The sequence below is a fragment of the Cyanistes caeruleus genome, chromosome 3, assembly GCF_971803275.1.
Source record: "Cyanistes caeruleus chromosome 3, bCyaCae1.hap1.1, whole genome shotgun sequence".
In the NCBI taxonomy this organism is placed as follows: domain Eukaryota; kingdom Metazoa; phylum Chordata; class Aves; order Passeriformes; family Paridae; genus Cyanistes; species Cyanistes caeruleus.
This window is the reverse complement of record NC_141703.1, coordinates 57,947,935-57,959,984: the sequence shown is the minus strand read 5'-3', so window position 1 is coordinate 57,959,984 and position 12,050 is coordinate 57,947,935.

Here is a 12,050-nt window from a genome sequence, read left to right as displayed (position 1 = left end):
GGGCATATCGTCTTTCACTCTCCGGTAGCTCATTATATGGTGGGGCTTCCTCAGCACGTGTCACTTGCTCCTCTTCTTCAGAAGATAATCTAAAAGTCTCACCTTCAGGCCAGTTTGTTATAATTTCCAGAATCCCAGGGCGGTTCAGGTTTCTAATACGGGCACGCTGTGTAATGAGGGCAATCCATTTGCTCCAAGTAGCATCGGTGGCATGATGCGTGGAAGGAATCTTTCCCTTGAACATCCACCCCAGCACCGGCAGTCGGGGTGCCAGAAGCAGCTGCGCTTCAGTACTAATGACCTCTGAGGCAGCTTGGACTCCTTCATAGGCGGCCAAAATTTCTTTCTCTGTTGGGGTGTAGTTGGCCTCGGATCCTCTGTAGCTTCGGCTCCAGAATCCCAGTGGTCGACCCCGAGTCTCACCAGGCACTTTCTGCCAAAGGCTCCAGGACAGACCATTGTTCCCGGCTGCAGAGTAGAGCACGTTTTTCACTTCTGGCCCCGTTCTGACTGGACCAAGGGCTACCGCATGAGCGATTTCCTGCTTGATCTGGGCGAAAGCTTGTTGCTGTTCAGGGCCCCAATGGAAATTGTTCTTCTTGCGGGTAACCAGGTAGAGAGGGCTCACAATCTGGCTATATTCAGGAATGTGCATTCTCCAAAAGCCTATGGCACCTAGGAAAGCTTGTGTTTCTTTCTTGTTGGTCGGTGGAGACATTGCAGTGATCTTATTGATGACTTCAGTGGGAATCTGACGCTGTCCATCTTGCCACTTTACCCCCAGGAACTGGATCTCCCGGGCAGGTCCCTTGACTTTGCTCCTCTTGATGGCAAAACCAGCCTTCAGGAGAATCTGGATGATCTTCTGTCCCTTCTCAAATACTTCTGCTGCCGTGTTCTCCCACACAATGATGTCATCAATGTACTGCAGGTGTTCTGGAGCCTCACCCTTTTCTAGCACAGTCTGGATCAGTCCATGGCAGATAGTAGGACTGTGCTTCCACCCCTGGGGCAATCGGTTCCAGGTATACTGCACACCCCTCCAGGTGAAGGCAAACTGAGGCCTGCACTCTGCTGCCAGAGGAATGGAGAAAAACGCATTTGCAATATCAATGGTCGCGTACCACTTTGCTGCCTTGGATTCTAGCTCATACTGAAGCTCCAGCATGTCTGGTACGGCTGCACTCAGTGGTGGCGTGACTTCATTCAGTCCACGGTAATCCACCGTCAGTCTCCATTTTCCACTGGACTTACGCACTGGCCATATGGGGCTGTTAAAGGGTGAACGAGCCTTGCTGACCACCCCTTGGCTCTCCAGCTCACGAATCATCGTATGGATGGGGACCACAGAGTCTCTGTCGGTGCGGTATTGCCGACGGTGCACTGTTGCTCTGGCAATTGGTACCTGTTGTTCTTCAACTCTCAGTAGTCTCACAGCAGAAGGGTTGTCTGAGAGACCAGGCAAGGTACTCAGTTGTCTGATGCCTTCTGTCTCTAGAGCAGCTATCTCAAAAGCCCAGCGATAACCTTTTGGGTCTTTGAAGTACCCGTTCCTGAGGTAATCTATGCCGAGGATGCATGGGGCCTCTGGACCAGTCACGATGGGGTGTTTCTGCCACTCATTCCCAGTTAAACTCACTTCAGCTTCTAGTACCGTGAGCTCCTGGGATCCCCCTGTCACCCCAGAAATAGAAATGGGTTCCGCTCCCACATACCTTGATGGCATTAGAGTGCATTGAGCGCCGGTATCAACCAAAGCCGTATATCTTTGTGGGTCAGATGTGCCAGGCCATCGGATCCACACTGTCCAATAGATTCGGTTGTCCCTCTCCTCTACCTGGCTAGAGGCAGGGACCCTCTAATCCTGGTCATGGTGCACGTTGCTCTCCTCCGGTGAATATGCTCTTGATGTCCCTTCAAGAGGATCACTCATATCATCATTTCTATACCTTCTGATGTTCTGGCCACGAGAGACCGGAGCGGCGCTGGCTCTAGATGAGCTCTTTGTGGTAGTTGTCCCTCTTTTTAGTTCACGTACCCGGGCTGCTAAGGAGGAGGTGGGTTTTCCATCCCACTTCCTCATGTCTTCTCCATTCTCCTGGAGAAAAAACCAGAGGTTACCTCGTGGAGTGTATCCTTTCTCCCTGGCTGGGGAATGCCTACTCCTAATAGCAGAGACTCTTGTTGGTTCTGGGGAGACGTGGTAAATTTCTTCCTTAAGTTCCTTTTTTAGTTTCTGATGGCCCTCTTCAATCAAGCTCCGGACTTGCTCAGCCAGCCTTGTTTCCACAGATGAGACATGGGTGCGAAACGGGGCAGTGACAGTGTCCTCGTAGATTCTTAGTTTATTGGCCAGGACACCCACCCTGTCCTCACCTTCCCTCCATTGCAGTGTTGCCAGGTAACGGGAGTACATCTCTGGTCCAAGCCGTGCAAATCTCAGCCACATCTGTGACGTGCACTGGACACCATCTGGGCTCTTAGGAAATCTCTCATCTTCTGCAAAAATGATCTCCAGCACAGCCAACTCCCTCAGGCATCGGATACCCTGTTCCATTGTGCTCCATTTTCCCTGGTGCACCTGGAGGTCTTCTTTGCAGAGGTATCTGTCCCTTACACTTGTCAGCAGTCGCCTCCAGAGGCTGAGAGTTTCTTGGGTTCTCCCAATCCCCTGGTCAATGACCACATCCCGGGACAGCGATCCCAGTTGCCTGGCCTCACTTCCATCCAGGATGGTGTCGTTTGCTGCAGCGTCCCAGATGCGGAGCAGCCAGGTTAGGATGGACTCGTTCGTCTGGCGGGTGAATTCCCTCCGCAGGTCACGCAGCTCACCTAGGGATAGAGAGCGAGTGATAATCTCTGGTTCTGTCTCCTCCGCTGCGTGTGAAGGTCCTGCCTCACCCTCATCAGTCACTATGCGGACTGATTTGCTTTTTGATTTCTTTTTCTGAATGGGGGCAACTTCTACCGGTTTAGGCTGCTCTGGTTCGGTGACTGTTTGTGTGGAGGTGCTCATGGCCCTTTTGGTTCTTTTCTCCTCTGTGGTAGTCTGCGTAGACATGGACGCTGTTGTTTTGCTCTTGGTTCCTTTCTCCTCTGTGGCAGTCTGAGTGGACACGGATGCTGTTGCTTTGCTCTTGGTTTCTTTCTCCTCTGTGGCAGTCTGCGTAGACACGGACGCTGTGGCTTTGCTCTTGGTTCCTTTCTCCTCTGTGGCAGTCTGTGTGGTCATGGATGCTGTTGCTCTGCTCTTGGTTCTTTTCTCTTCTTCCTCAAGAAGACGCTGTACCACACCAAACAGTGCTTTGTTTCTAAGCATGGTGTACATGGTGCAGGCCATGCAGAGAAAACAAAACAGCAAGACTAGGCTGTCCTTGGCATCCAGAGAGAACTCAATATTTTTAAAAACTGCTGTGCCTGACCTGAAAGGCTGGAAGAAACCACTCTCCACTCTTCCCACCAAGGGCAGGGTGCGATTGTTGAGAAGGTCCCAGATGTAGCAGCCCAGACTAGGACAAGCAAACAAAATTGAGTATATATTCCGAATGGTATTCATTGCCTCACAGGTTATCATGCCATAAGCATAATAAACTAATAAAGCAATTCTCATACCATTCCCTGGTCTCAACAGGAGCAATACAACAGGCAAGTAGTTCCCCATGTGAGGGAAAATATAGAGAGCAAGATACAGTACCCATATAGACAAGCCAACCACCATGGTGGATAGGTTTCTGTTAATATGAAATTGCAATTCTGACTTTCTTTCAGGTTAATGCCCCACGTTGGGCGCCAAAATATGTACTAGTTTGAAATCAAACCAGTGAGAGATCGCAAGTCAGAATTATAATTTAATAGGAAAATGATAAAAAGAATAAATGCAATAATATCAAAAACACTGACAGAGTCAGAATACAGCCTGGAACCCTGTTAGGGTGATGGTAGTCGTCCAGATGAGGTGGTCTTGTTGAAGCGTGATCCTCTGGAAGAAAGGGGGTCTGGTCTTCAGCTGAAAGTCCAGCAGTAGCTCCTGTCTTCTGGAAGTCCCGTAGGTAAGGGCTGCTGTGGTGTTCGAATTCTCAGCTTATATCCAGTATGGAATGCTTGGCTCCTCCCTCGGGGAGGAGCATCTCACAATGGGATGGTGAGTCATGAGATAAGGCCTTGATGAGCCATTAACAGAAAACAGTCCAGGAGGAAGTTATCTCTGAGTCATGCAGCAAGGCAGTGGTGGGCCCATTAACAGGGGACAATACAGGGGGAAGTTATCTATGAGTCATGGGGCAGGGCATTGATGGGCCCATTAACAGAAGGTAGCCCGGGGGGGGGGGGGGGGGGGAGGCAGGGAGCACTGCCTCACCTGGTTTCAACAGTACATGAGGATGGTGATAGAATATACTGCAACCCAGGACAAAAGGATATCTTATGCTTATGAGCATTTATATGCTTGTAAGAATGCTTATTAGAAACAATAATTTCACAATTGTATGTCTCTGCAAGAGACCACTGAAATAATGAAAACATGGAAAAACATAGTCTGATAGGGAAGCATCAGAATCTTGCTCTGCAAGAGCATTTACCTCAGTGAATTAAATTTCTCTTCCTTCTATATCCATAACCATGAAAGTTGTGTTCATCAAGTCCAGAATATATAACACATTGTCCTAGATGTCAGTAAACGGAATGGTTCAAGACTGTTCTGATATTAAAATATATGCATGTTACATTTTTATAAATTGTTCATATATTTCAAAATGAGAGCTATTCTTAAGTAACTCTTTAGCAAAATGAAAGCTAAATTCATCAAATTCATCAAATTCATCCCCTGAGTTTTAGAAAGATGAAACCACCATTTCTTTGTACCAGATTTCTCTGTCTTGGGTTACCTAAATCTAAAGGATAGTAGAAATAATGTGCATGACTTCCTTTTAAAGTTGCTTAATATAAAAGCAGCAGAGGCTAGGTCTCAGTGCTGTGCAATTTACAGATCCTAATGAATTCTCATCTAGCACAAATGTGATTAGAAATGCACTAGGTAAAGGAGATTGATCTCTGCAATAGTTAATGAAACTGAGCTAAGAATAAAAAAAAAAACAACTTTGCAGATCCAGTTTTTACTGCCCAGAGTGTTGTTCACCCTTGGAAGTCCGTCTCATTTACCATGCGAATGACTGATGTAGTATCATGAACAACCTTTATCTGGGAAGAAAGGTTATGAAGATCAGGATGCAGTGAGAATTTGGGATGTTTCCACAGCTCTTCAGTATGCTATTATTGCTAACTTGTAATTCAACAAACTACCTTTTATGAATGTTAACATAGCAATTGTATTTCCAAAATTCTTACCTTTGGTTTTATTGTCAAGGAGAGTTATATCTAGTCAAGATTGGCTAATGACCCAACTAAAGGCAGCATTAAAAATCAAATTTCAATACATGTAAGAGACAACAACAAATAAAAAAAATCAAAAAACAAAATTGTATATAGCAATAGTTTGCTTTATCTCTGATAAAGCAAACTCCTTGCACATGTTCCAGAATCAGAGGCAGAAAACAAGCAAACAAGAAAAAGTAGTGTACTACAGGGGAAAAAAAATGTCTCACAACAATTTATTTGGCAATCAATAGAGAGCCTACACCTTACCCTGTTTTAACAACTAATGAAATATTAGTTTAAAGTACCCAGAGACAGAGACATTTCAAGTGCTATCATAGTTGCCAAGAAGCAGAGGTTTCTGCCCTTTGTAAGGTTGTTCCTTGAAATAAAGAGGTGGTTTTAAAGAAGTTATTCATTTAAGGGGTTCACTCATCACCATAACTCATGAAAATTTAGAAATGTCAGGTGTTTGTGAGATAAATTGCTTCCTTGCAGAAATTTCCAATTATATGTTATAGATAAATTAAAGAAAAACACAATTAAGAGTAAAAACAAATGATTGGTGTAGATCCTCTTCTATTTATAATTCTAAATACTGTGCCAATTTCATACGAACAGAAATAGGACAGGAAAAATTCTTTCTTTTAACTGGTCTAAAACTGCTCACTTGTTTTTTTTTTCTTTTTACATCTGGATTACATTCTACTTCCTCTGTCTATTGATTTGATAAATTATTTCAGTCATAGATTATTTTTTGTGTGCATTTTGCAAATTCTTGGCAGTAGGGAAGTGCAATCAAATTTGGGTTAATTATATTAATTTCCCTTAAAGATTTTTAAAGTAGCAAGGCTGCTGTAAAGTGGTCTTTGTGCTGCTGTGAATCTGACCTCATGCACTGATCTTTGTAGCTTCCTGAAGACTGCACCAAGACTGACAGATCCTTCTGGGAGTCCATAACACTATGAACATATGGGCCACGAACAGTAGCATCCAGAAAGAGCTTGGCTTTTAAAAGAATTAATATATATATTGCAAACCAAACCCACAGATTTCAGAATAAATTGTCTCTTCTTGCTGTTGCTCACCAGAGTTTAGGGGTGAAAGGCTGATGTCATGTGCTTACACTCCTCTGACGCATCCTGTGGTGCTGTCCCTGACTATTCTGTTTAATTCTTTCACTGTGTGTTTATTAGGTTTTGACTGAAAGGCTTTTGATAGAGCCTATGCATCCCCTGACACCCAAGGAGATATTTGGGAATCAGATGAAAGCCTGGTCTATCCATCTGGAGGTGTTGCTCCTCTCTACTGGCCCTCATCCAGCAATGCTGTTTCCTGGCAGTTTAAACCAAAAACTATGCTACCATAACAAGTATTTATATTGTGTAGGACTGTGGGTGCCGTAAAAATTGCAGTTTGAATCTTTTTTATTACTTTAAAATTAGGGCTCAAGATAGATTGTGAAATATGTATGTTCTCTATTAAAAATATAACTTTTCCTCTTTCCATGCTGGCTGTTCAGTGACAAGAAACAAGTGTAATAATGTCAGCATATATCTCTCACTCATGAAAGATCCTCCCCATCTCAATTATGTATTTATGTGAAAGAAATTATATCTTCCTAAATCAGGAGGACTATTTCACGTGCTATATAGGGCAGGAAAGGAATCTTTCTCAATTTTATTGTTTTTGGTTTTTTTTGATGGCTGAAGTGTACTCTTGAATGTGACTCATCCAGTTGGTTATTTGGTCCCACCTCTTTGATTCACACTATCATTTCATTATAGGCACATTAATTACATTTTGTTTCTCCATCTTGTTTTCAAACAAACAAACAAAAGACCCTCTTGAAAATGATTGTTGTTGGCAGAGTTTTGCCTAAACAAAAAAGATAATTTCTAATCAGAAAATACTGAATTTTTCTGTGAAAATCATGTCACCAGAGCAGGACTCTCACCACCAAGGAGGAAAGAAGAAGTTAGGCTGCTTTACAGTTTTCTTATTTTGCAACATTATCTATTTAGATCAGGCTATTAAGATCAAAATTAATTTTGATTTTTGTGTGTTTTACAATTATGTCACTATAGTAACTTGCATAAAGAGTGCTTAGATTTCAGTGAGCTAAGGTACTTTATATATTTGCAAAAATAATTATAATGATTTGATTAACAACATCAGTGAAATATTTACACCTGTACTCACAGAAATAGGTTGTGGAGAAACTTCTGCAGTAAAATAATAACACTGGTCAGAGTGGCTACTCTGAATGTTCTGGAAATCCAGAAATTTGTATCCCTATGCATTTGTTCTATTTAAAGGTTCATCAAATGCATCACACAAACAAATCAAATTATGGTTGCTCCCCAGAAGTTTATAAAGCAGAGCCTAAATTTGTTTCATTTAAAATTATGTTTTTGATTTAGGATCTGTGTGGCTGTTGTCTCGTCCTATAATCAGTGGGGACATCAGGTCTTATTTCTTCTCTGGAGAGTCTTTGTAGCCTAAGGGAGGCTACTCATAAATCTAATGCCTCAGATCCCTAAAGCTTCATGGGATTAATCTGGACCTTGGATTCGGCAGTTGGGATTGTCAGTATTATATGACAGCGCTGTGCAGGATTAGGCTCTCAGCTTTACCCTATGTGAAGCCAGTGGAGCTCCATATGGTTAAAACAGTTTGCCCACAGGCAAACTATTTAAAACTGGGGCCTGAATGTTATTCTATATCAAAACAGTGGGGCTCTGTGTTGGCTCATTAGCTCACAACGTGCTGCCAATTTGAGGATAGGGGTTTTAATTTGAACTTATTTACAAGGTAAATTGTTTCTGGGAGCATTGTTATTTTTTATTTTTTTTACTGTTTGGAGGGCTTTAAGGTGAATTATGATAAACATAGGAGATCTAAAGACAAGACCGATGGAAAAAGGACAGCCAGACAGTAGAGAAGTCAGTCTCTATATCCATATATAGATACACCAATCATTTTTCTTTATCCGTCTCTTCATTTTTGTTATGCAAGAGGTAGAACAAATCTATTACTAGAACAGCTACAAATAATAAAAGCACACGGTTCAGTACAAGCTAAATCAGCTGTTTTTCCTTATACTACTTCAACCACCGACTCTGTTTAATTTGTCTTGAGTCAAGTTCAGTAGCTCACATTTATGTAGTCTACCAGCATCAGATATATTCAAATCACTCATTAAAGTAATTTCCATCAAGCTGCTTCTGCGTACTTAGCAATGTATCATCAATCAAGCGCTGTCAGTCTGAGTCAGCTTCAGCTCCTGTGCTGAATCATGCTACAGACACTAGATGGACTGAAGATGGCCACAAGCATACATTAGTAATGTCAAAAAAAGAAAGTTGTAGAAGGAAAGTATTTTCACCCTGACATTGAGAAGAAAGGGAGCTGAGTGGGTTTGATAATCTGGTAACAACCTGTTGTGTGAAGCAGAAGCCTGTTTGGGATTCTGATTAAAGCAGAAACCGTGTGAAATGTAACAAGGTAAAACCACAAACGTTGTTCTATTTTCCTTTGTTACCCCCAAGCAACCAGGGATGCAACAGTTATGGAGCCGAAGGAACATGAAGTGGGGACCATTTCTCTAGCACACCTAGGAGGAAAAGTGACAGATTGGATTTCCCCTTCTTCATTTTCAATATCAGTTTCAGTATCATTTTCATTAAGAAAAAAAAATAGTAAATATGAAAAGATAGTCCCACCAGGTTGCTACAGGGCTCAAACATGACTGAGAAAACACTGCAATTGCAGAGTTAAAGCTTTATATTTACTCATGCTTGATTGGTTTCCTATCACAAGGCTCCTATTTTTTACTTCAATGCTATGGTTGCAAGACAGATAAGAGCTTTTCACTTCCGTCCTCCCCAGGCCATAGATAACCTAATGGACAACACTGAGATTGGATATCCCCATGATGATAAGAATATCGACATTTGGCATTTGCATTGCTTGCATGTCATGTCCTGTCTGGATATAAGAAAGGCAAGTTTCACAAAAAAGATTTCATGCTTTGGATTTTTTGTATTCCAGAGAATGGCTGTGCCTGAGTTTTCTGGATTTGGATTATTCAACAGAAAATACATTTTAACTGTCTCCTGATGACAAATATAAATCAAATTTTATTAAAGCTATTTTTTTAATAATTAATAATACATTAATTCAAAAATAGTGTAAGATGCTAATGCTATTTAGTTATTTCAACAACTATCAGCAAGAGCCTAAAATATCATGGCATTGATATAAAGTATGAAGAATTTGTAGAGGGGGACCAAAAGATATACAAAATTCTTGTTTTGTTCATTCCCTCATCTGTCTCAGTTTTAGTTGCACACATTCTTTCAGTCATGCCTGGATTTCCTCTTGTGCTCAGGTTCTCTTCTGGCTTTGTGATCTTCTAAGGAGATTAGTGCTGCCTATGGTGAGTTTTAATCAATATCAAGCACGTGCACTCCTCAAAGAATTGCGTATCAGGTACACATAAGAAAAATCTAAAACCAAAAATAAAAAGTGGAAAAGTCAATCCAATTGCTTTTATGCTTCCTACTATATGCTTCTGGATAAATCATGATAAAGGAGCAAAGGGTCTCTTCTCATCACTTCCACATTGTCCCAAAAGTGCCTAGGAGAAAATTCAAGAATCTGTCCCCATATTTAGGTATCATATTCATGAATTTGTAGAGATAGTTAGCAAGCTAGACATCTTTCCCTCGAAAATCACAAATAGGGGCCAAATTAATTAAGTGTTTGGAGGCAACAAGCCAAGGATGGCAAGCTCTGCTGAACTTAATGAGATGAATTGGATTTTGAGCACTGGCAAATCTGCTAACATCATTCTTTCATGTCTACCTAGTCACATATAGAACACTTGAGAACTCTTCTACAAACATGTCCAGTGACTGAAGTTGTACACATAGTAACATTTTAGGAAATGCACCCAGCATGTGCATGATCCTGTATGGATTTCCAGATGTTCATGTTAGATTCCTCTGGTTTGGAATTGAGCTGTGTGTGGTATTTGGCAGTGTTCACAGCCTAGAGGAGTCTGATCTCATCACTGTGTTCAACACCCTCATGAAGGGAAGTGGAGGGCAGTTTCCCATCTCTTCACTCTTGTGATTAGTGATAGGAGTCAAGGAAACAGAATGAAGCTGAGACAGAGGAGATTTGGGTAATCTATCAGGAGAAGGTTTTTCATCCAGAGGATGGTTGAGCACTGAAACAAGCTCTCCAGGGAAATAGTCACAGCACCAAGCCTGTCTGGGTCAAAAAGTGTTTGCACAATGCTCTCAGGCACATGAGACCCTTGGGGTATCCTGTGCAGGAGCAGGGGTTGGACTCAATGATCCCTCCCAATTCAGCATATTCTGTGATTTAATGATTTTATTTACTTAGTAGATTAATTTGATTTTTTTATTGGTCCAAATATATACTTTTTATTTTACAATCATCACAATTCTTTCTGGCTACTTTCTTTCTTTATCAAGTATGAAGTTGAAATTCTAATTATTATTCAGATCTTTTTCCTAAGACTTTTGAAATTTGAAGCATTTATAATTTATATGTTCAATGTTTTTCCAATCAAGAACAGAACAGCAGTTTTTAATGTCCATAGTTAACAGCTTTGCAGTTATACCTGATAGCAGTAATTCTGGATACACAGCGTGGCCCATTAACAAGACACTTGAAATACTTGCTATTGCTTTTGCAGTAGCTATTGCAGGTTAACATACACACATGAAATATGTCTGCTGATTAAAGAGCAGCCAAGATACAAATAAGTGTATGGAATTAAGCAGGGGTAAGAGATCCTGTTGGAATTTGAATACAGGAACTGTTCTACACCACTGCCCTTTTCTGTCAAGTGACATAGACCTTTGATTAGGTTATGTGGTGGAAAAAATTGATATACAACGAAGTTTTAAAATTTTATTTCTCAAAGTAAGTTAATTGGAATCTTATTTGCCTTCAGCTTGTCCCTGTAACTCCCTTTTCAGTGCAGGAGAACTAGTCTCCTTTCTGCCCCTGCTTAATCCATTTATGTTGTGAAACTCCACATGAAAACTGTGTCAGTGAGGATTGAGAATTTTTAAAAAAAACATTTCTAATACAAACTTAGAACTTCTATTCTAGAGTTGCTTTGTTGTAAATCAAAAGCAACATCACTGAATTCAGTGGTCCTAATTCCCCTTGCACTGACAAATTATACAAATTTCTGACAGATCATAATCATGGCCTTAATCTGAGAGACTGTAAATTTAACTAGAATGTGCTCCTGTGACTGTCAAATGTGCTTGATCTTTCTCTGTGCTTTTAATATGACATCCTGACATCCATCTCTCTTCTAATAATTTACTGTCTCTTGTCTAGTTTTGCAGTCTTCTCCAGAAAGCTATTAGTGGTATGAAACTATAAAAAGTGGGGGAAAGCAAAGATACTACACTCTTCTATCTTTCTCAACTAACCAATGGTACTTCTGTTATTACCATGTGGGTTTACTTTTTTATAGGCCTACTTTATATGTTGAATAGACTGCTTTGTATGTTGAAAGACTGAAAAACAGTCTCCTTGCATACTTCTTCAGGTTGGACAACCCCTACTCTCTCAGTCTGTCTTCATAGGAGAGGTGCTCCAGACCCCTGACCATTTTCCTGGACTTC